Raw genomic sequence first — 22335 nt, 5'->3', positions numbered from 1 at the left:
CACGCACAGACCCCACCCGCACATACACACTCAGTCTATGCCCACGCACCACCCACACTCCATTATAGTGCATCATTGCACTATAGAAACTTCCGATTCCGGTATCTGATATCGCAAAAGTATCGGAACTCGGTATCAGAATTCCGATACATCAAATATCGGCCGATACCTGATATTTGCAGTATCGGAATGCTCAACACTAGTCACAAGTTATTGCATTTTAATGCAAGGTTGCGGCAACGGAAAAAAAAAACTTAATTCTGGCGTTTTGAGTTTCTATTCATATCTTGACAGATCAGGATATTCTGAATGCTGTGATACCAAATATGTGTATTCTTTTAGTTGTTTTATTTTGAAAGGGGTAAATGGGGGTGATTGACACTTTTATATTTTTTTAAATATTTTCAAAAACATTTTCTTTCACTTTTTACTTGCTTAAGTAGTCTCCATGGCAGACTAGAAGCTGTGATCATGTGATTGCTTGTGCTACATAGAGCAGGGCTTTTACTTTTTGTATTGAAGAATTGAAATAAATTAACGGTTTGATGATATTATAATTTTTTAGACGCACCTGTAAGTTAAAAAATGCAATTTATAAGTAATGCTAAAAAGCTCTCATATGATACTGTGAAAGGCAAAATAAAAAAGTATGGCTTTCTAAATTAGGAAAATAAAAATTAAGAAAGATAGCAATATGTCCTAAAGTTCTTAGTGGCTGCATTAAGTTTAAACTAAGCCATATCATTAAATTGTTGAAATCTATAGTTAAGTGAGATTGTTTATGAGTAGAAAATACAATTTTATAAAAGTAGTGTTTCTTTTATGTTATTCAAGTGCTCAAAACACCAGCATTATTTGATCCCCTGGATAGAGTAAAAATCACAATCCTCGATGCCTGGAGTTCTGCCTGAAAGATTTTCTGAAGTCTTTAGGTAAGACTTACTGACATGGAATTCATAGTCTATCAAGCCTGTAATTATATCTTTGTTCCACAACATGACAGAATTTAGAAGTCCTTGTATGAGCCATATACTGGACAGCTCTAGTTTAATTTTCAACTAACTATATTGTGTTCAGTGTCATGAAAAAACTAGCTATAAAGCTCATTGGAGAAAAATAAATAAAATTAATTTTTCTGTGATATTCCTACAGGAAATGTAGAACAAATAACATTTTCAGTCACTGCCAATCGCCTTGCAAGGATCGGTCATCACCAGTGCTCACACTAACGTGTGGGCTCTGGAAAAAATGAGTTAAACAACATTTCAATAAGCATTAACCCCTTTCTGACATTTGTTGTAATAATATCTCCCTCTACCCTGGGCTTTTCTGACCAGGGACATATTATTACTGCATGGTGATTGCCCATGCACACAGGTTGTGTGCAAGCGATCGCCACAGAGTGTCAGCTGATTCTGACAGCTGATACCTGGTACTAAGTGCCAGGAGCGATCACACACCGCTCCCAACACTTTAGACCCCAAAATGGTGTGATCAAAAGCCACTCTGCCTTTGGATCGGAGACCCAGAGGTGTGACATGGTGTTCCGATCGTTGCCATGGTGACATCTGAGTAACCAGAGCTAGAAAAGTTACACATATTTGGTATTGCCGCATCCGCAACGACCCGACCTATAAAACTGTCCCACTAGTTAACCCTATTAGTGAACATCATAAAAAATAAAACAAGGCAAAAAGCAATGCTTTATCATCATACCTTCGAACAAAAAGTAGAATAAAACGTAACAAAAAAACGGAAACAAATAAACATCCTACCTCTGAAAATGTAATCTTATCCCACAAAAAACAAGCTGCAATGCGACTCCATCAGCAGAAAAATAAAAAAGTTATAGCTCTCAAAATAAAGGGATGCAAAAAAAAAATTTTTTTCTATAAAATATTTTTTAATGTGTAAAAGCGCCCAAACATAAAAAAATATAAATGAGGTATCACTGTAATAGTGCTGACATGAAGAATAAAACTGCCTTATCAACTTTCCCACACACGGAGTGGCATAAATCCCCCAGAAAAAATTCCTGAATTGCTGGTTTTTGATTGTTCAGCCTCCCTAAAATGTTACCAACAAAAACTTTAGAAAAAAGAGCCTGACATGATTCTGTGGGACAAAATATGGAAAAATTATAGCTCTCAAAATATGGTTGATGCAAAAACATTTTTGCAATAAAAAAGTCTTTTAGTGTGTGACAGCAGACAAACATAAAAACTAGTGAACGTGCTCACCACTACTCATTACTCGCCTGAATATCAGTGCACTCAGTGTACTCACGGAGCACCCAGCATTTCTGGGCTTACTCGGCAGTAACTGGTGTCTCCACACAGTATTTTAGGCGAACTTTAGAGACCCAATCAGGCTGCAGGGTTTGTCTGCCAGGCCATGAAACGCCGCAGCCATATTTGTTGTGGTCGTGCAGTGATTGCCTTGGCTGCACAGCATCATCCCGAGTATAAGAGACCTGATGCCACCCTGCTCGCCGCATTCTGCTCCGGATTCAGCGAGAGTAGGGAGAGCTGCTGCCAAGATAGGGAAGCAAAGAAAAGGGGGTAAAACCACACAAATATAGATAATACACAGGTAAGAAATATAGTAATATAAAACTCCTAGTGAAGTGCACTACACTGTACAAGTGCACTGCATTACAATGAAACCCTGCAAAGTGCTCTGGATGAAGCTGCTCCTCCTATACATAAAACAACTCGGCACAGACGGCAACAACCGTGGCACACACTGCAAACACGTTTCCTGCAGCGGTGCTCCAGTTGCGCAGAACGTCTGTGGAGAAAATCTAATCTACCCGAAGATTTCATCCATTATAAGTTCATGCTAAAGACATACAATTCTGCCCTTCACCTCTCCAAACAAACCTACTTCAACACCCTCATCACCTCCCTGTCCAATAACCCTAAACGTCTCTTTGACACGTTCCAGTCCCTACTCAACCCAAGAGAGCAGGCCCCAACCACGGATCTCCGTGCTGACGATCTGGCCAATTACTTCAAAGAAAAAATTGACCACATTCGACAGGAAATCATCTCCCAATCTCTTCATACCATGCACTGTCCTCCCTCCCCCACTGCATCTAGTTCACTCTCTGACTTTGAAGCAGTTACAGAAGAAGAAGTAAGCAGGCTCCTTGCATCTTCTCGCCCGACCACTTGCACCAGTGACCCCATTCCATCACATCTCCTCCAGTCCCTTTCCCCGGCTGTCACCTCTCACCTAACAAAAATATTCAACCTTTCCCTCACTTCCGGTATTTTTCCCTCCTCATTTAAGCATGCCATCATACATCCATTACTTAAAAAACCATCCCTCGATCAAAACTGTGCCGCTAATTATAGACCTGTCTCTAATCTTCCCTTCATCTCTAAACTCCTCGAACGCCTGGTCCACTCCCGTCTTACCCGCTATCTCTCAGATAACTCTCTTCTCGACCCTCTTCAATCTGGCTTCCGCTCTTTACACTCTACTGAAACTGCCCTCACTAAAGTCTCTAATGACCTACTAACAGCTAAATCTAATGGTCACTACTCCATGCTAACTCTCTTGGATCTCTCTGCAGCATTCGACACTGTGGATCATCAGCTCCTCCTCACTATGCTCCGCTCCATCGGCCTCAAGGACACCATTCTCTCCTGGTTCTCCTCCTATCTCTCTGACCGATCCTTCACTGTATGTTTTGCTGGTTCCTCCTCCTCTCACCTTCCCCTTACTGTTGGGGTTCCTCAAGGATCAGTCCTAGGCCCCCTACTCTTCTCGTTGTATACTGCCCCTATTGGACAAACAATCAGTAGATTTGGTTTCCAGTACCATCTCTATGCTGACGACACCCAATTATACACTTCTTCTCCTGATATCACACCGACCTTTTTAGAAAACACCAGTGATTGTCTTACCGCTGTCTCTAACATCATGTCCTCCCTCTATCTGAAACTAAACCTGTCAAAAACTGAACTCCTCGTGTTCTCTCCCTCTACTAACCTACCTTTGCCTGACATTGCCATCTCCATATGCGGTTCCACCATTACTCCAAAGCAACATGCCCGCTGCCTTGGGGTCATCCTTGATTCTGACCTTTCATTCACCCCCTACATCCGATCACTGGCTCGCTCTTCTTACCTGCATCTCAAAAACATTTCTAGAATTCGCCCTTTTCTTACTTTCGACTCTGCAAAAACTCTGACTGTTTCACTTATTCATTCTCGTCTGGACTATTGTAACTCTCTACTAATCGGCCTCCCTCTTGCAAAACTCTCCCCGCTCCAATCTGTCCTGAATGCTGCAGCCAGGATCATATTCCTCACCAACCGTTACACCGATGCCTCTACCCTGTGCCAGTCATTACACTGGCTACCCATCCACTCCAGAATCCAGTACAAAACTACTACCCTCATCCACAAAGCACTCCATGGCTCAGCACCACCCTACATCTCCTCCCTGGTATCAGTCTACCACCCTACCCGTGCCCTCCGCTCCACTAATGACCTCAGGTTAGCATCCTCAATAATCAGAACCTCCCACTCCCGTCTCCAAGACTTTACACATGCTGCGCCGATTCTTTGGAATGCACTACCTAGGTTAATACGATTAATCCCCAATCCCCACAGTTTTAAGCGTGCCCTAAAAACTCATTTGTTCAGACTGGCCTACCGCCTCAATGCATTAACCTAACGATCCCTGTGTGGCCTATTTATAATAAAAAAAAAAAAAAAAGGTTCCTCGCATCATGTTCTCATACACTTTATGCAGTATTAGCCCTCTGTGTCTGTACTGCTACATACTTAGGCAGGTAACTGGTTCATGCAGCTTTACATGAACACCTGAGCCTTACACTATAGCTGGTCCGAATAACTAAAGCAATTGTTACCATCCACCTCTCGTGTCTCCCCTTTTCCCCATAGTTTGTAAGCTTGCGAGCAGGGCCCTCATTCCTCCTGGTATCTGTTTTGAACTGTGATTTCTGTTATGCTGTAATGTCTATTGTCTGTACAAGTCCCCTCTATAATTTGTAAAGCGCTGCGGAATATGTTGGCGCTATATAAATAAAAATTATTATTATTATTATTATTAAGTGCGGTTTAAAAGGCAGTGGAGACCACTAAATAACAAGGAAAAAGCACCAAACCCAGAAAAGAAACCAAAGAAAAGAGAGAGATGCCAGCACGGAGTTCATATAGGTGTATCTTTATTGAGGCAGCAGCAAGTCAAATTACAAAAAATGAAAACAATATATAAAAATTTAATACAAAAAATATATAAAAGAAAAAAGTGTAACACGAGACAACCAATAAGGTACACAATAATTCATATACAAAAAAGAGACCTAATATTATATAGTATATATTATGCAATATGTCCGGAATAAAAATGATAAAAACGAAGGAATTTCTACCGAAACGCGCGTTGGGGCGCGTGTGCACGCTGACACCGATATTATAAGGTACTCTTTGTGTCCGGACCATTATAATTAGTGCATAAGTGTCACAGCCAAGAATGGGGGAGGGGAAGTATCTGTTGGTAAGACACAAAGGTCCCACAGTGTATTCAGTAAAACGTGGCTAGTATTTGTAACAAATGTCATACAATAACCACAATGTGGTAATAAAGTGAGATAGTGCCAATACTGAGAAAAGGGGAATGGGGAGGGGGAAAAACAGTGTGAATATAACACAGCTGTCCCAGACGTACCATAGATCAAAGAGGAGTAGCTAATTATAATGGTCCGGACACAAAGAGTACCTTATAATATCGGTGTCAGCGTGCACACGCGCCCCAACGCGCGTTTCGGTAGAAATTCCTTCGTTTTTATCATTTTTATCATTTTTATTCCGGACATATTGCATAATATATACTATATAATATTAGGTCTCTTTTTTGTATATGAATTATTGTGTACCTTATTGGTTGTCTCGTGTTACACTATTTTCTTTTATATATTTTTTGTATTACATTTTTATATATTGTTTTCATTTTTTGTAATTTGACTTGCTGCTGCCTCAATAAAGATACACCTATATGAACTCCGTGCTGGCATCTCTCTCTTTTCTTTGGTTCCTTTTCTGGGTTTGGTGCTTTTGCCAAGATAGGGTCAGAATCGTGGTTTTTATAGTATAGTTTATATGATCCAACAGCTATGTCCAGCTATCGCCCAATATCACTGCTCCCATTTGCTTCCAAACTCCCGGAGCAGCACATCCATGCTGGACTTTCCTCCCACCTCTAATCTAATTTGCTCTTTGACACTCTACAATCTGGTTTCCACCCCCATCACTCAATTGAGACAGCCCTGATCAAAATCAAAGACCTCACCCTATCTTGGATCTACCTTTCCAACTGCACATTCAGTGTCTCCCACTCGCTAACTACCTCCTCATACCACCCTCTCTCCGTTGGAGTCCCCCAAGGCTCTGTTCTAGGATCCCTACTTTTAAATCTATACACTCGGCCTGGGACAACTCATAAAGTCTCATAGATTCCAGTACCACCTTTATGCTGATGACACTCAGATCTACCTTTCTTGCCCAGATGTCACTGCTCTGCTGTCCAGAGTCCCGGAGTGTCTATCAGACATATCCTCCTTCTCCTCTCACTTCCTCAAACTCAATGTGGACAAATCTGAACTCATCATCTTTTCTCCATCTCATAGAACTTCCTTACCTGACCTATCTATCGCATTAAAGGACATCACGCTTTCCCCCGTCCTGGAAGTCTGCACATCCAAGCTCTTTCCACCTCCTGTCACCTCCAGCTCAAAAGTATCTCCAGAATCTGTCCTTTCCTCAACCGTCAATCTACTAAAATTCTTGTGCATGCCCTCATCATCTCCCACCTTGTCTACTGGAGCATCCTTTTCTGTGGCCTCCCTGATAACAATCTTGCAACTTTCCAGTCAATCCTTAACTCTGCTGCCCGACTAATTCATCTCTCTCCTCGCTACTCCTCCGCTTCCACCCTCTGCAAATCTCTTCATTGGCTCCCATTCCCTCAGCATATCCAGTTAAAATTACTAATAATGACCTACAAATCCATCCATAACCAGTCTCCTCCATATATCTCTGAAGTAATCTCCCGATATCTTCCTTCACGTAATCTCCGGTCCTCCCAAGACCTCCTTCTTTCCTCCACACTTATTCGCTCCTCACCCAACCACCTCTAAGCCTTCTCCCGAATATCCCCCATACTCTGAAATTCTTTGCCCCAACATGTCCGACTATCAACCACATTCGGATCCTTCAGACGGAACCTGAACACCCACTTCTTCAGAAAAGCCTACAGCCTGCACTGAACCTGCTGCCTCCTCACCACCTCATCACTACCGAAGCTACCAATTCACCAACACCAGAGCTCCTGCAACCCTCAACCTATTGTCTCCATTTCCTCCATCCTCTAATAATGTAAGCCCGCAAGGGCAGGGTCCTCGCCCCTTTGTATCAGTCTGTAATTTTTAGTTTGCTTACTGTTAGCGATATCTGTAATTTGTATGTAACCCCTTCTCATGTACAGCACCATGGAATCAATGGTGCTATATAAATAAATAATAATAATAATTTGATTTACCTCAAATTGATTTCACATAGTTATTAAGGTCGAAGGAAGACTTTAAGTCCATCTAGTTCAACCCATAGCCTAACCTAACATGCCCTAACATGTTGATGCAGAGGAAGGCAAAAAAAAACCATGTGGCAAAGAGTAAGCTCCACCTTGGGGAAAAAAAATCCTTCCTGACTCCACATACGGCAATCAGACTAGTTCCCTGGATCAATGCCCTATCAAGGAATCTAGTGTATATACCCTGTAACATTATACTTTTCCAGAAATGTATCCAGTCCCCTCTTAAATTTAAGTAATGAATCACTCATTACAACATCATACGGCAGAGAGTTCCATAGTCTCACTGCTCTTACAGTAAAGAATCCGCGTCTGTTATTATGCTTAAACCTTTTTTCCTCCAAACGTAGAGGATGCCTCATTGTCCCTGTTTCAGGTCTATGATTAAAAAGATCATCAGAAAGGTCTTTGTACTGTCCCCTCATATATTTATACATTAAAATAAGATCACCCCTTAGTCTTCGTTTTTCCAAACTAAATAGCCCCAAGTGTAATAACCTATCTGGTATTGCAGACCCCCCAGTTCTCTAATAACCTTGGTCGCTTTTCTCTGCACCCGCTCCAGTTCAGCTATGTCTTTCTTATACACCGGAGACCAGAACTGTGCACAGTATTCTAAGTGTTGTCGAACTAGTGACTTGTATAGAGGTAAAATTATGTTCTCTTCATGAGCATCTATGCCTCTTTTAATGCATCCCATTATTTTATTTGCCTTTGTAGCAGCTGCCTGACACTGGCCACTGAATATGAGTTTGTCATCCACCCATACACCCAGGTCTTTTTCATTGACGGTTTTTGCCCAGAGTTTTAGAATTAAGCACATAATTATACATCTTATTTTTTCTACCCAAGAGCATGACCTTACATTTATCCCCATTAAAGCTCATTTGCCATTTATCAGCCCAAGCTTCTAGCTTACATAAATCATCCTGTAATATAAAATTGTCCTCCTCTGTATTGATTACCCTGCAGAGTTTAGTGTCATATGCAAATATTGAAATTCTACTCTGATTGCCCCCTACAAGGTCATTAATAAATATGTTACAAAGAAGAGGGCCCAATACTGACCCCTGTGGTACCCCACTGCTAACCGCTACCCAGTCCGAGTGTGCTCCATTAATAACCACCCTTTGTTTCCTATCCCTGAGCCAGCTCTCAACCCACTTACACATATTTTCCCCTATCCCCATTATTCTCATTTTATGTATCAACTGTTATGACCTGGTGGTTAAGAGGCCACACTGAAATGACCTGGTGGCTAAAACGCAACATGGAACGAGCTCTGAGAAGGTGGTATCTCTACTGACCGCAGTCCCTAATCCTAACAACACAACTAGAAATAGCCGTGGGATGTTCCTGACACTCCCTAGACACCTCGTCACAGCCTCAGATATAACTACCCCTAAAGAAGGAAATAGAAAGCTATCTTGCCTCAGAGAAACCCCCAAAAGGAAAGATAGCCCCCCACAAATATTGACTGTGAAAGGAGAGGGAAATGACGAACACAGAAATTAAATTAGATTTCAGCAAAGGGAGGCCAAAACTAAACTAGGTAAACAGAGAGCAAAGGATACTGTGCGGTCAGTATAAAAAACTACAAAATCCACGCAGAGTTTGCAAAAATGAACTCCACACCAACTCATGGTGTGGAGGGGCAAATCTGCTTTCTCAGAGCTTCCAGCTAGCCTGAATACGACATAGTGACAAGCTGGACAAAAGAGACAAAATGCAAAGCAATAGAGTCCACACAAATGGACAAACAAAAGTAGCAAAACTTATCTTTTGCAGACAAGGACTGGCCATATAAGAAATCCAAGGGAAGAATCAAATCCAACCAAGAACATTGACAGCAGGCATGGACTAACGCCCAGAGCAGGTTTAAATAACAAACCCAGGCAAGGCGATTAGTGAAGACAGCTGCTACAGCTACCTAAAGGAGCAGCAGTTCCACTTGAAACCACCAGAAGGAGGCCAAGGGCAGAACTCGCAAAAATACCATTAGCAACCACAGGAGGGAGCTCCAGAACTCACAACAATCAACCTTTTGTGTGGCACCGTATCAAAAGCTTTTGAAAAGTCCATATGCACTACATCCACTGGGTTCCCTTGGTCCAGTCCGGAACTTACCTCTTCATAGAAACTGATCAAATTAGTCTGACAAAGAATTTATTTAATTTTTTGTATTTATTTAATGCCTCCTCACTGCCTACTTCCTTTAATTCTCTAAATGCTTTCTTTTTGTCACTTGCGCCCCTTACAGCTCTATTTAGCCATATTGGTTTCCTCCTATTTCTAGTATGTTTATTCCCATACGGTATATACTGTGCACAGGTCCTATCCAGGATGCTAAAGGATACATGAAAACTTATTATTTTGTGATCACTATTTCCCAAGTAACCCCCAACCCTTATATTTGCTATGCGGTCTGGCCTGTTGGTTAATATTAGGTCTAGCAGTGCCCCCCTTCTTGTTGTGAAAGGTAATTGTCTCTCATAGTTGTCTAAAACCGATCACCTTTGCTGGAACTGCAGGTTTCTGTTCCCCAATTTATTTCAGGGTAGTTGAAGTCCCCCATAATAAAGACTTTTCCTTGAGTCGCAGCTTCATCTATTTGCTTTACGAGGATATTCTCCATTGCTTCCATTATTTTTGGAGATTTATTACAAACCCCTATCAGTAATTTATTATTTTTTCCCCCTCCACTTATCTCCACTTTGCTCAGCTCTACTTTCAGCCCATTATATAGCCAGGCTATATTTATTTGTAACTCTAGTAAGCCCTAATTTTGTTTTCTTTGCTACAAATTGGAAGCATTTCTAGATTTCTATGAGAAATCTCAAGGTAAGCATTGACTTTTAGACTACTTGTAAAAAGCAATTGCTTGTTTAATTTTTTACTTCATAAAGCACATATAACAGGTAGTGAATTTAGCTATATCAGCACTGTTGTACATTTCTGAACACTATCTAGACAAAACTGTATGTAATCATTTATGCGCCTAGGGACACATCCAGCATGTCTGATTTTCCACATAGATTCTAATAGTCTGAAGCAGATGTGTCTTAAAATAAGAACTCATCAAGCCATGAGTGTTATCATTCTGACTGCTCCGTCTTAACTCATCCCTGTAGAGCACACCTGTGGTCAGACATATATCATGTATCTTTTTGCGGAACAATATAGACAGAAGCGGAAAATACTTTTATTTTCTTTAGAAACATAATAAGATTTTTATTGTTATTATGCATCAAGCTCATTATTCCTGTGTGTTTTCATTTATAGGCAGTTGGAATAGATATAGATCATGTACTGTTCCAGTAAATAGCCATAGATGTTCCATCCAGCAAGCAATGCACAATATTTCACAGTACTTTTGCTCACGTTATAAGGGATGGCGACATTAATTGTGTGACTATGCATTTGAAAGGATATTGGTCTACTACATAAGTATGGATTGGATACAGCAATCTTAATACCACCTGAATTTACTATATTGTCTATGTATATTTTTTATGTATTTGTCAAGGTCAGGGAAATACTGTTCATACTGCAAGAAAGAGAGGCTGTAGAAAAAAAAAGAAAAATAACAGACTTGTGGCAATGGTTTAATTTCCACAATCATACCCCACATGCAAAAACTGGAAAGACCATTACTATTTTAGTCTTAAAGTGTCTACTGTATGTAGAAGAAATGAAACACATCTCCTATACAAAAATAACTTAAACATCCAACTCGCACTAGAGAAGAAAACAACTAAATTTGAAAGTAATTACATGAGCCATCATTAGCGTTAACAAGTAGACATGAGTAGATATTTTGAAATTCTAATTCCCTGACTTTGCAGAATTTCCCCCTCAAAATATTTATGTAGTGAGTACATTAGCATGAATCACATAGATAAAAAACCTGTAATAACCTGGAAAATATATGTTTTGAGCTCTGTAAAGCAATCACAGCAATTCTAATGTCCAAATTACTTCCACCTATCTGGACAGGGTAAAACGAATGGCAGCCATAGTAAACATCAGTGTATTTAACAACACACTGTAGTGTTAGACTTTAAAATTGCATAAATGCTCTAAAAATTATCCCTTTTTGGGGAGGCAGATATATGCATTGTTTTTGTTTACAGACAGATGGTGCAAAAGGAAGAAACTGTGGTATGTTCACATGGTTGGGTGCAACAATTATTCCTGTTTGCGGGACATAAAAGCTTTGCACTTTGCTAAATGAAAAAAAAAATAGTTTTTTTTTATAAGCCATCCAAAAATAAATCCTTTAATAACAGGATAAAATAGGTGTACTGTGCTGTTTTGAATGTGAAAATGTAATGGCCTCAAAATTTTTTAAAAAATTATCCCTTTTCCATCGTCCACAACTGATTTAGTAACCACAAAATCATTAGGCAATTACAAAGGCTTTTTATCAAGCCATCCAAAAATTATCCAATTATTTCTGAAAACAAAATAGTGGCACTGTTTTGAACGTGAAGAATTTCTTGCTCTTTGTCATTGAGACTTTTCAAAATGTAATCTTACTATGAGATCTGTTCCTTGAGGGTGCAAAAACATGAGAGTACACATCCCAGCCTTAGTGGCACAGTTACGCACTATGAAACATAGTGGGTAGCCAGGATATGTGTGGCTGGTGTGGCTGTAGAGTGGCTGCGGCAAGAGCAGTATGATAAAGAGTAAAGACAGGGCAGACAAGGAGAAGCTTGGAAGTTTAGAGCCAGCAAATGCAGCCTGGACAGCAGCAGTACTGTCAAGCACTATAAAACACAGTGAGCAGCCAGAATGTTTGTGATTGATGTTGCTGTTAAGTGGCTAAAGCAGAAGCAGCATGGTAGAGAGTCCTGCCAGTTAAGCAGGATCCATGGAGGTGTAGGAAGAGACAGATAACCACCATCTGATGGTGTAAAGTTACAGAGACCTCTCCACCTATCACAGATGCAGTGGTACATCCCTGCCACTAAAAACATTGATCAAGTTAGCCGAAAAAGGTGTGACTCCAAGTATCTACAGTGCAATGCAATTAGGTGCTCAAAGACAAGTCCAGAGAGTGGACTACATTCTCTTACACAAATGTGAAAATAGAGGAGCTTCGTATCTTCCTTTGAAGCTGATTTCTCGAAATGCAGCAGAATCCTCCAGTAGGTAAGGCAGATGCGAGTTTAGTTGGCAAACCAGCAGATAACTGGGAGCATATGGTTGTTTCCTCACCTCACTATCAGCACTAAATATTTGCCATTTCAATGGAGAAAGAGGAGGAGGTATTCTTGGAGTACCACATAGAATGGAGTAGGATGATATTGATTATGGTGGTGAGGAGTACACCTAGTGGTGCTACTTGGCTGACAGAAAGACAAGCATGATGAGAAGGAGGAGTAGGACAGTTGTAGGAGATGGCCTTGTATTGGACCAAAGGATGTAGAACGGATTCCACGGTTCTAGGGGATGCAGTCTTTTTCCAGCACGGAGCATGGGTTACATCAAGCTTATTTTGTGTTCTATTAGAGATTTGCTTGCTGTGTTTTATCATAGATTTGCCAGCTCGTCACTTCAGCCTCAGGAATTAATGCTTCCACTTAGTGACAGTAAGTAGTAAGTAGTTAGTAGTAGTAAGATTTTTTTGATGGCCTCGGATTGATCAATATAAATATATTATTTTTTTCTGAGGACTTTATAATACTAATATCATACTGACTGGTTTTGGATCCCCCTGATCTGATATTGAATAATTTTTTTTGGGGGGGTTCATCTCAGCTTTATATTATGTCGCTGAGTACGCTTTCATATAACCAATCAGAAGTGGAATCAATTATTTTGCAAGTTAATGTACCGGGCCAATTCCTACATACCCCCGCAGATCAGATGAAGACCCATGATCTTGAAAGAGTATGTAGAAGGAAGACGGCTCTCCAGCTTCACTATGTGACACTGGCTGAATATCACAAGGTTCAACGTATACCGAGAGGCCTACGGGTCTCACTCAGACCTACTCTTTTTTCTGATAAGGACGATTTTTGTGATAAAGAGATGGGGCCGTAACCCCAGGACTAGAGACAACAGACGTTATCCAGTGGGTTCTGAATCCACTCCTACAAGGATGCAGACTCGTTCGCAGGTATCTAAAGATCAACTTGTATATAATATTTATTCACATATTTTGTCTCCCACTGAACTTTCTGTTCTGCAGAAGGGACTGTCGTTTTGTCCAACCCCCCCTTTTAAGGATTTAATTTTTGATTTGATGCAAAAGAACAATGTTACCCATCCCGGCTCACTTCATTTCACACAACCATAATATCTCACAGCTTCGGTACCAAATTATCGATAGCATACCTATAACAAGAAGAGGAGGTAATAGAATATTGAAATTGAAGGAGAAGGAGACCTATTGAATTTACACTCTCAATACCCTATAACCCAATGGCCTAAATAGGGAATATGAGGCATTTTACTAACACTTATTTTTCTGATCTGGGACCAATGGGTACTCCTGGGTATACTATAGTGAACCTGATTCCTTTATTGAATCCCATGTACACCATACTGTATATCTCTATACAGAAGAGCATCAACATTGTAATATATATAATATATATCATATATTATATACTAGATATGAGATGTATGATTTATATGCATTGATATGTTATTCATTATCCTTTTTTCCATTATTTTATAGACTTAGTCTGGTGGTTCTTCACATTTTGGGTGCATGTCCTTTTCTACAGGTTTGTGGGTTCTAATTTTACTTCTGTTCCTATTACCTCTTATTTATGTTCTCCTATTAGCTTAATAGCCGGTGTCATTGCACTGCTTCCCAATCTAGTTACTCCTTCCTTTCTTTACTCAGCTTAGTGGCTTATTGTTCATCCCCCTTTTGTTTTTTTTACCCTATTACGGGCCCTTTCAATATGCAGCTATGTTTTTCTAGAGCGGTTACCTCTGCCCCACTTTCGCCGGCTTAGTTATACTGTGCATGCACGTTTTGACTAGTTTGCGCCTGCGCAATGGCTCTAAAGACATTTGCCCTTCTTCCGGCTTTTGCTCTCTATCCGGTTGGCGCACAGCGTGTTTAGTATAAAATACGCCATGGCGGTTACATGGCACACCGTTTCCCCACAGCGGCTGCATCTTGGACCCCGCATATCCCACTCTTCCAGGTATTGGTAGTTCTTATTTCATGGTTGTTTTCACCTTTTCAGTTTTCTTTATGGCACTCATTTTCATGCACTTCACTTTACTTCATTTTATCATTTCAGTTCCATTTCCTGTACCATCATACAGGTAATAATGGTCTTTCCTGGTTATTTCTCTAAATTCACTCGTTCCACCTAGGACGTTCTATATATGGTTGCTTTTGTCTTCAATCCCTACTTATTTAAGACCTATAATATTTAAGTAGGGATAATGGATTATGTAGATGTATTGTTTGTGGAGGTTACAAGTAATTATATCTCTGTTTTGTTTTGTTTTTATTTTTCCCCATTGCAGGGGTGACGTTGCTCTCTGTATATATTTATGGTGTTATATCTTTACCTATTATATTTATGTATCCTACATAGGTACAGTAATACTTGTCCATGGAATCTCCACTAGACATTATTGTATGAATTTGGTTTATATACACTTCTGATTTGTTTTTTCGACCAGCGCATCTATACAGTCATTTATGTAATTGTTTTCCTTTTCTTTCTCTGATACATGTATTAATTTTCATCATCTCTGTATTTTTATTATGCTTCTGTAGATTATCGCCTTGACAAAGGCCAATTCTGGCCGAAACATTGGCTTACTGTATGTCTGGTCGAACAATAAAATACACTATTGGCAAATTGATTTTTTTGATGGCCTCGGATTGATCAATATAAGTAAGTAGAGGAAGACGTGCAGGTTTTATCTTATGCATACATAAGGACTGACCCACAATTGGTAATCAAGGAAAGCAATCATTCCATTACTTTCATTAGTGTCTCAGGGGCCTCAAAATATTGTTTTACTATCCACTAGTACCATTGTGTGGAAGGGGATAGTAGACCCAGCAGAGTCGTCACCACAGGGGGTCTCACATGCAGTCCCAGGTGAAGTGTCTGACCTAAGAAAAATAGTTCCACCAATGCAGTTAGCTTTGAGGGTTAGAGGGTATAAACACCTCTGCACATTCAGGGTACTGATCCCAGATAGGGAGAAAAATTAGCTAGATGTTTAATGAGGGAGTTCATGCAGTGATGCCAAGGGGCGAGGATCTATTGGTGAGATCTTGGTGACCCTGTATGGATGACCTAAGGAGATTGGAGATCAGTTGCTGGATGGAGCTTGAAACACATGCTACAGTCACAATATTTATCATCTGGATGTGAGGAACTATCTTAACCCCTTAATCCCATATGATGTACTATCCTGTCGAGGTGACCTGGGACTTAATTCCCAGTGACGGAATAGAACGTCATATGTGAGCGCAGCCGATCGCGGCCGGGTGTCAGCTGACTATCGCAGCTGACATCTGGCACTATGTACCAGGAGCAGTCATGGACCACCCCTGGCACATTAACCCCTAGCACACTGCGATCAAACATGATCGCAGTGTTCCGGCAGCATAGGGAAGCATCGCGCTGGAAGGAGGCTCCCTCTGTGCTTCCCTGAGACCCTCGGAGCAATGCGATGTGATCGCGTTGCTCCGAGGGTCTCCTACCTTCTTCTCCCTGCAGGCCCCGGATCCAAAATGGCCACGGGGCTGCATTCGGGTCCTGCTCAGAGCAAGCGCTGGTAAGCCTGCAGCCCTGCATGTCAGATCGCTGATATGACACAGTGCTGTGCAAAGAGTCAGATCAGCGATCTGACCCTATAACATGATGCCAACACCGTCCCCCCCTGCCCCCCCCCCCCCCCCCCGGGGCAATGTTGTAAAGTAAAAAAAAAATATTCACATGTGTAAAAAAAAAAATTCCTAAATAAAGAAAAAAATATATATATTGTTCCCATAAATACTTTTCTTTATCTAAATAAAAAAACAATAAAAGTCTACATATTTAGTATTGCCGCGTCCCACCTATAAAACTGTACCACTAGTTAACCCCTTCAGTGAACGCGGTAAAAAAACAACAAAAAAGAGGCGAAAAACAATGCTTTATTGTCATACTGCCAAGCAAAAGACGGCATAACATGCGATTAAAAAGACGGATATAAATAATCATGGTACCACTGAAAACATCATCTTGTCCCGCAAAAAATGAACTGCCACACAGCATCATCAGCGAAAAAATAAAAAAGTTATAGTCCTCAGAATAAAGCGATGCAAAAATAATAATTTTTTCTATAAAATAGTTTTGATTGTATAAAAGCGCGAAAACATAAAAAACGATATAAATGAGGTATCGCTGTAATCGTACTGACCCGAACAATAAAACTGCTTTATCAATTTTACCAAACGTGGAATGGTATAAACGCCCCCAAAAAGAAATTCATGAATAGCTGGTTTTTGGTCATTCTGCCTCACAAAAATCAGAATAAAAAGCGATCAAAAAATGTCAAATCAAACATATACTCCATTATGCCCTCCTCTTCCTTCGTGTCAGAGTTTGCAAAGGAGGAAAATGGGACTTGCATTTTATATTATTACTGCTGGGACAATTGCCATCAGTCATCATTACCGATAGCTTAGCGCTGCTGCTTGTGCCAACCACATTCTTATCCATGATATTAATTTTTCTATTTCTCTGCCATGACCGTCATCCATGCCATGTTTGAAAATTAGCATATATTTTGAGCAAAAGTATAATGTTTAATTTGTTTTCAAGCTTAATTAATAAACTTAAAATTCTCTCACCCTTTGCAAAAAAAATCTAGACCCAAAATGAAAAGATCATTACATAAATACTTGCACAGAAAGTAATTTTTCCCTAATAGCCAGCATTATTGTTGTGGCGACTATGATTGTTAAATGTAACTATATAGAATAAATAGCAATTGTGCACTCCTTTTGAATGCAAACAAGATTTCTTTTATTACAGTTCAAGACATAAGAGCAACCTTTGAGTGTCAACGCGTTTTTGCCAAACAGGCCATTTTCATGACAGTTGCATTCAGTTGGTAATCTCTTCTAGACAGGGATTTTCTCTTTCCAGGTGGTGCAATTTGTTAAGTCTGAGGAAATGAATGCATCATATGTGAATGATATTTTCTCTCAAAAAACATTTGGTAATTAAATCCCAGTTAATTACCGGGAGGATATTGTTCAAGATTTTGTTGATTTGACCTTTTGTTGATTTGACCAAGGCTTTTGACACAGTCAGTAGGGACGGCCTCTAGAAGATCATGGCAAAATTTGGCTGCCCGAGCAAGTTCATCTCAGTCATCCGGCAGTTCCATGATGGCATGATGGTGAAGGTTCTGAACGATGGAGACATATCTGAGGCATTTCCAGTAACAAACGGCGTAAAACAAGGCTGTGTGCTTGCTCCAACCCAGTTCAGTATGATGTTCTCTGCAATGTTAAGTGATGCCTTTAACAACTGTGAAGATGGAATCCAGGTTAGGTACTGGGCTGATGGCAAGCTATTCAACCCAAAACGCCTGAAGGCGGTTAAGAAAGTGCATGAGACTGTTATCCGTGAATTACTATTTGCTGATGACTGTGCACTTAACGCTAGCACGGAACAGCAGATGCAGCATGAAATGGACTGTTTTTCGCAAGCCTGCGACAGTTTTGGTCTCGAGATCAACATTAGAAAAACCGAAATCATCAAGGAGCCACGTATCACGGTGAAGGAGCAAAACCTCAAAGCAGTCGATAACTTCACCTACTTAGGCAGCAAACTTTCCCGTGAAGTAACCATAGACGCTGATGTTAATAACAGAATCGCCAAAGCCAGTGCCACCTTCGGGAGACTGCGTAAGAACGTCTGGGAACGAAGGGTACTCAGTCTTACCACCAAGCTGAAGGTCTACTGCGCGGTGGTCCTCACCACACTTCTCTATGCTAGCGAGACCTGGACAGTGTACAGCCGGCATGCTAAACAGCTTAATCATTTCCACATGAGTTGCCTCCGCAGAGTCCTCCACATCAGGTGGCAAGACAAGGTCCCGGACACAGCAATTCTGGAACAAACTGGGCTCTGCAGCATTTACACTCTCCTGCTGAAAGTCCAAGCCAGGTGGGCTGGACATGTGGTCCGAATGCCTGACAGCCGACTACCGAAACAACTGCTGTATGGAGAACTGTGCCAAGGAAAGCGAGCAGTTGGGGGGCAGAAGAAGCGCTATAAAGACTGCCTTAAGGTGTCTCTCAAAAACCTGGAAGTCAACACCAATGAATGGGAAGAGCTTGCCCTGGATCGTCCAGGTTGGCGGGGCAGGATCACCTCAGGAGCACGTGCAGCTGAAGATAGGAAAATCTGTGACGCAAAAAGAAAGCGTGCTGTCCGCAAGGCACAAGTAGAATCTGGTGTACTGACCACATCTGCTTTCGTATGTCAAGTATGTGGGCGAACCTTCAGGGCCCGGATTGGACTCATCAGCCACCTCCGGACCCATAACTATTAATTCTCTTCTAATCCTGAAGTCATGGTCATCTTTGAAAACGAAGGACGAACATCATTGTTCAAGAGATATCCATGAGTATGTTGAAAAGCCTGTATTTCACATGTCCCGGGTTGGGTGATTGCTTTAGTCCCAGCCCAGGACATGTGAAATACAGGCTTTTCAACATCAGAGGAGAGAGAAATGAAATGGAAAGTCTGACCTTTTTTTGCAGAATCTGTTATATTGTTAATAACAGCGATCACAATTCGGGGTTTGGTAAAAATGGACACGAATCATTTTCTCTGGGGTCTCAGCTACAACCGGTAGCCGAGACCTGGAGAAATTCCAACTCTGGAGGGTGCTATACACATTTTCCACAGCACCGTTAAAAAGCTGCGCTGTGGTTTAAGTACCCTTAATTGACGCCGTGAAAAGGCATATCAGCATTAAGGGGTTAAAGAATCTCAAAATACAATGAAAGAACATTCATTTACAAACAGAAATAGCTCTTAATTTCAGATTTAGTTGCACAGATGTGTTGCATCTCTGCGCTGTGTGCCCGCCTCCCCTTGACGCTGACGCCATTGGATGGGGTGTGCGCTCCAGGTGCGCATGCATCGCCAGCGGTGCAGCGGTGCAGCACACCTTTACATCACGGCACATTTCCCAGGTCCCGCTGCTTCTCGGATGCCGCCATTAGGCTGTACGATTTATATATATGCTTCTTTCATTATTATTACACTTACTCTGGTGGTATCTGACAGCGCATTACGGTACCATGGTAACGATACATAATTTCCGGTTTCTGCCTATTGGTACGGGTCCTATTTATAAGCCGCACACTTTCGATTGTAACCACGCCCCCTGACGAAGGCTGCGGCAAAACGCGCGTCGGGTTGATGTGGTGACTTTTGGCTTTCCGCTGTGCCCCTTCCTGACTGTCCCTGGTGACTCATTGGTCCTCTATCCGGTATGTTATATTATTCCAATTGATGTTTCTCTACTGCGTTTACGCACCCAGATGTAGGCCTATATATTTACAGTTATATGTTTGGGGCTATCAGTGTGATTTACATGCACATTTTTTGATATATATGATGGTATTATCCAATATGGGACATAAATTCTCTTTAATCTAATAGCCATGATCTACCCATCCTGCTTTGTTTGATTGTATATATGCACTGTGGTTGCATCCACTTTTTCACCTGTTTTCGTTTAGTAATTGTAATAAAGATTTTCTATTTTTATATTTATCTTTGGTCCATGTTTCATTTTTTGTTATTTTGCTGTTTGTCTTAACAGATGTGTTAAATCACAGTCACACTCTGAGTAGTGATGATGAGTCTCTACAACAGTTCACTGTATATCACTTGAATCTTGGATTTCTATTCAGATACTGAGACGGTCATTCCTGTTGTGAATTCTGTTTTCGGGCTCCCTCCTGTGGTCATGAATGGTACTTCGGCTGGTTCTGTCCATGGACTTTCTCTGATGCCTGTGGGTGTTTCTGAGTTTCCTTGTACAGGTGACGAGGCTAATTCGTTAGTGGGCTGCTCTATTTAACTCCACTTGGATCCTTGTCCGATGCCAGCTGTCAATGTTGTAGCATTGGTCTAGTTCGCTCCTGGATCTTCCTGGTTACCTGTTTCCTCCAGCAGAAGCTAAGTTTTGCTTTGCTTTATTCTTGTTTGCTATTTTTTCTGTCCAGCATGCTTATGTGAATTTTGCCTTGCTTGCTGGAAGCTCTGGGACGCAGAGGGGCGCCTCCGCTCTGTTAGTCGGTGTGGAAGGTATTTTTCCCTGCACTCTCTGTGTGGCTTTTGTAGGGTTTTTTGCTGACTGCAAAGTGACCTTTCCTATCTTCTGTCTGTTTAGTAAGTCGGGCCTCTCTTTGCTAAATCTATTTCATCTCTGTGTTTGTGATTTCATCTTACTCACAGTCAATATATGTGGGGGGCTGCCTTTTCCTTTGGGGAATTTTCTCTGAGGCAAGATAGGCTTATTTTTCCTATCTCTAGGGCTAGCTAGTTCTGAGGCTGTGACGAGGCGCCTAGGTCATGATAGGAGCGCTCCACGGCTATTTCTAGTGTGCGTGATAGGATTAGGGATTGCGGTCAGCAGAGGTTCCACTTCCCAGAGCTTGTCCTGTATTAATGTGCTATCAGGTCTTTTCTGGTGCTCTAACTACCACGTCCACTATTTATCCTAACCACCAGATCATAACAGTACAGCTGGCCAAAAGTATTGATGCATCTCAATAGAGGGATAAGTGAAGCTCTGAGACCATTTTTTTTTCTTTGCAGCGTGTTCTGTCTCACTTATCCCCATTACCTCTGGGTGGTTCAGAACACAGGTGTGGACATGGACATTCAAGGTCTGTCCTCTTGGATGGATAATTGTTGTGACCCCAATGGCGAGGGTCTCAGAGGAACGTGGAAGTCTGCAAGATACAAAAATCCAGCTCATAGGGCAGTGGTAACTGGGTTGACCATATATCTACTCCTAACGCCAACACTAGAAGTAGCCGGGGGTCATACCTACGTTGATCCTAGATGACTCGCGCCAGCCGGAGAATCTAAATACCCCTAGTAGAGGAAAACAAAGACCTCTCTTGCCTCCAGAGAAAGGGACCCCAAAGCAGGATAGAAGCCCCCCACAAATAATAACGGTGAGGTAAGAGGAAATGACAAACACAGAAATGAACCAGGTTTAGCACAGAGAGGCCCGCTAACTAATAGCAGAATATAGAAAGGTAACTTATATGGTCAACAAAAAACCCTATCAAAAATCCACACTGGAAATTCAAGAACCCCCGAACCGTCTAACGGTCCGGGGGGAGAACACCAGCGCCCTAGAGCTTCCAGCAAAAGTCAGGATACAGATTAGGAACAAGCTGGACAAAAATACAAAACCAAAAACAAATAGCAAAAAGCAAAGTAAATGACTTAGCTGAATAACCGGACCAGGATCAGTAGACAAGAGCACAGCAGATTAGCTCTGATAACTACGTTGCCAGGCATAGAACTGAGTGTCCAGGGAGCTTATAAAGCAACGCCCCTAACTAACGACCCAGGTGCGGATAAAAGGAAAGACAGAAAAACCAGAGTCAAAAAACTAGTAACCACTAGAGGGAGCCAAAAAGCAAATTCACAACAGTACCCCCCCCTTAGTGAGGGG

Source organism: Ranitomeya imitator, chromosome 1, assembly GCF_032444005.1.
Source record: "Ranitomeya imitator isolate aRanImi1 chromosome 1, aRanImi1.pri, whole genome shotgun sequence".
In the NCBI taxonomy this organism is placed as follows: domain Eukaryota; kingdom Metazoa; phylum Chordata; class Amphibia; order Anura; family Dendrobatidae; genus Ranitomeya; species Ranitomeya imitator.
The sequence above is the reverse complement of the archived record's forward strand: the minus strand, read 5'-3'. Positions refer to the sequence as shown.